We start from the raw sequence: 3,871 nt of genomic DNA, 5'->3' as shown, positions 1-3,871 counted from the left end.
ATCACTGAATTTTCGGATGTGGTCTGTAATTTATGCACAAAATTGTTTCTCGGGGTAGGAAAATAACAAGATTGTTCTAAGGTTGATAACTTGTCTTTTATGGATTTATTCAATTGAGACAAGGAGGTTTTTATTTATTTACCATTTATTTTTACTAGTGTAAGTGTTGTTGGTGGAGAGAAAATAATGTTACCCGGGGGTGACATCATGATGGAAGGAAATATTAAAGTAGTAAGCAGTCGCATAATAATAATAATAATAAGAGTACTACTAGTGGTGGTTCAAGAGTTACCAAGGGAGAATATCAGTCATTTGAAAGTGTTGGTGGTGGGCATGATATAGTAGACGCTGCTGCTACTGATCAACAACAACAACAACATTTTTCTAGATCATCGTCATCATCTCGTGAAGACAAAAGTCAGCAGTCTTAAAATTGTGAGTGACTTTATTCATTTTACTATTATTACATTGTGAATATTACTTACTAGTTGGTTTTGTTTAGTGTTGTAGGGTTTGGTACATGTTGCAAAGAAGATGCCCAAGAATGCCCATGCTCATTTTATACTTAGACTAATGTATCAGCGTTTGTGTCAACCACAAAAGGTAGAAATTCGTTTCATCAAACTATTTCGTGCCGATATTATTATGTTTTTTTATTATATTTTTTGGAGATTCACTACACCATAAGGGCCATTTTGTAACAGGGCAAAATTTTCGTTTGTAACGAATAAATGGTGTAACTCTACTTATAAGAAAGTACCATTTCATACAGAAGGAGTTGAGCATTTTTGAAGACTCGGGGAAATCTCTATAATTAAGTAGAATTTGTTAGGATCTCGCAATGTGGTGCAATGTTTCTACACCGTTTGGCTGATGTGCCTTGCTCACTCGCATGATGGGACTCAATTATCGGTTTATATTATGTTAATGATACAACTAACTTTTGAATGAATCATTAAAAATCTCGAAGCTTCTTAGCTCATCATAAGCTGCTTTATTGATTGAACTAAACTAAGTAGCCTATTCAAGACTTTAAATGGCAAACATGATAAACTACATTTTATTTGCAATTTGAGTACTTGATATTCCGTTATTATGTATTGTTCCTTTTGGTATTCATTTATTATGACTGCATGAAATTCCTTACACTACAATAACTTGTTATGTGTGCCTCTAATATGTGTTTTTCTTTCTCTTATTTCATTCTTTAAGAGGATGAAGGATTGACACACTAACTGATTTTCTTACGTTTTTAAGGGGTGTGGGAAACAATGATTATTTACGTGATATGAATGCAAGGCAAAAATTTAGTTTTGAGTCATCAGATTCAAAAGAATGACATCTAAGTTCACCTTCAGGTATTGTTCTAGCTCAAATCTTGGGTGTGTAGCGAAGTTCTTTTAACACCCTTGAAGGTAATTCTTTGTGTACTCTTTTTTTCTATTATTAGAAAAAGAAATTACTTGCCTTGCTGAAATAAATTATTACAGACTAAATTTGTTCATATGAAGGAAATGGGTTGTTGGTAGTGTTTAGATATTGTTTTTTGCATTTAATTCACTTGCAAAATGTTATGGGAAATCGTTAGCACTATGGCGTTTGAGTGGTAGCTATTCTACCTTTCTAATATGTTGTGGGAAATCATAGTGGTAAGGGATGAGGTGTTGTTAAGGTGTTATAAGAATTGTGTGATAATGTTGAGGTAATGCTTTTTGGATTCTGTTTTAAGCCTTGGTGAGAGAACCATTTTGTCCAATTTCTTTTCTACCATGGTAGACTCATGATATGCATGCTGAATCTATGTGATCTTTTAGGGAGGGTGAATCAAGTAAATTGATTTGGTTATGTGTATGTTAAGCTTACTAAGTGATTGGACAAGGGGATTTATTTTTCACAGTACCAGTTTAGACATATGAATTTTGGTTGTTTCTTAGGTGCATGAGTTTAATTGCTTGCTTGTATCCTTGTTTGTTAGTAATCAACTGATTACTTTATGATGGATAGACACTTCTTTGGCAGATAGGAATTTGAATGCAGACATAGATGTTCTCAAAGCAATACGAGAGGTACACTTGATATTGCGGCATTGTTGTATAATACACTTGGAGATTATCATAGAAATAGAACTGTCCACATCCTAGTGCCTTCATTGAGGTAAAAATATGCATGTTACGTCATTTTGCGGTATTAACCTACATTTTAGGGTTCAACTTTTTGTGGTCTCTTCTTTTATGTGGGAAGTATGAGATTAAGGCGACTATTTTTTGGTAAAAACAGGTATACACATCCAACGATGTAAGGGTGCAGATGGTGGTGCTACTCGACCGGGTACTTGGCATATTCTCAATGGTCGAAGTTGGTTGTTGTGTCAACTTGTTAGTGTTTGTCGGTTTGTTATGTCTTACAATTGTTATTGTAACTTTGGATGGATACAATTAGGTTAATTCATTTTACAAGTGTTTGGTCTAGAATTGGGATTTAGATTGGTGGCTTTAATTATATAATATTAACCGAAAGTGGGGTTTTTTTTTTTTTTTTTATTTACTTGTTACTTGAGTTGTAATGTAATGTAATATTTTCATATGTAAGATGGATTGTGGATAATTCGATGTGATGTAGCTCTCTATAGGGTGGAAACCTTTTGGGGCCAGATTTTTTTTTTTTTTTTTTTTTACTGGACTGCTTTTTAGTAACGGTTATATCTGTTACGGTAAATGTTAGTAATGAAAGGGCCCCAAACTTCACTAACAGTTATATCCGTTAGAAATGAAATATTTGTGTGGACAATCAACAATTGACTATTTGTTACAAATAAATACCAACGAATATAACTGTTACTAAATTAATATATGTAACAAATATATCCGTTACTAAATTTTGCCTAAATGACTGTAACACCCCAGAGGTAATGGATATAAGCGTTAATAAAAATATAAGTAACGATTATAACTGTTACTAAACACCATTTATGGTGTAGTGATAGGGCGCCACGTAGAAATCGGAACTACGAGAGACACCTAACCCTTGAGAGGTTGTATTCAGAGAATGATAATAATTGTCATAAAATGCTCCGATTGAATAGAGCGTGTTTTAATAGCCTATGTGAACGACTTCAACAAAGAGGTTTGACTGCTAGTAGGTGAGTTCCTGTAAAAGAACAAGTGACAATGTTTCTTTATATTTTAGGCCACGATACACGTGTGGTGCCTGCTGCTAGGACTTTGATAAGGTCATAAGAAACAATCCACAGACATTTTCATAGAGTTTTGCGAGCTGTATTGAGGCTTGGGAGGGAATTCATATAAGATAGGCATGTCAAACAAACTCCCTAGAACCTTGGGCCATAAGATATTTTTAGGTACATCAAGTTGTTAAATACTTGCTCTTAAACCTAGCTACCATTTCTCTTAAAGTACAACATTATTAGTTTTTAATTAGTCCCCCCCCCCCCCCCCCATTTTTATATAGGATTGTATTGGTGTAATTGATAATACTTTTATCCCGCAATGGTACCTATAGAAGACCAACCAACTACGCTACCGTAACCGGAAGGGAATTTAGCGATAACGTTCTAATGGCTTGTACATTTGATATGAAAATATCATATGTATTGGCCGGATGGGAGGGTTCTACTCATGATAGTCGGATATTGAGAGCTACTCTAAACCATACAAGGGAGAGGTTGTTTGTTCCACCTGGTAAATATTACTTTGGTGATGCAGGTTTCCCACTTGCCCCAAGTTTTTTAGTTCCGTAACGAGCAACAAAGTATCATTTATCTGAAATTGGAGAAATGGCGGCACAGAATGAGAAAGAGTTATTTAACTTTAGACATTCTTCACTGCGTAATGTAGTAGAGTGCACTTTTGGA

The 3,871-nt window shown here is 34.6% G+C and overlaps 1 long non-coding RNA gene across 2 annotated transcripts; it reads left to right on the top strand.

The window, feature by feature from the left end:
* The first annotated feature begins 280 nt into the window (after positions 1 to 280).
* On the top strand, positions 281 to 2,317 carry LOC147502225 (uncharacterized). Of its 2 annotated transcripts, XR_015219952.1 has the most exons (5): positions 281 to 435; positions 503 to 603; positions 1,258 to 1,358; positions 2,020 to 2,154; positions 2,278 to 2,317. It is a non-coding gene; the product is annotated as an uncharacterized LOC147502225 (long non-coding RNA). The 2 variants fall into 2 exon arrangements; XR_015219950.1 differs by lacking the exon at positions 2,278 to 2,317 and having other exon boundaries at positions 2,020 to 2,267.
* The last annotated feature ends 1,554 nt before the right edge of the window (positions 2,318 to 3,871 follow it).

Source organism: Coptis chinensis, chromosome 4 (genome assembly GCF_015680905.1).
Source record: "Coptis chinensis isolate HL-2020 chromosome 4, ASM1568090v1, whole genome shotgun sequence".
NCBI classification, from domain to species: domain Eukaryota; kingdom Viridiplantae; phylum Streptophyta; class Magnoliopsida; order Ranunculales; family Ranunculaceae; genus Coptis; species Coptis chinensis.
Note: the sequence above shows the minus strand (reverse complement) of the source record. Positions and strands in the feature narration are given on the sequence as shown.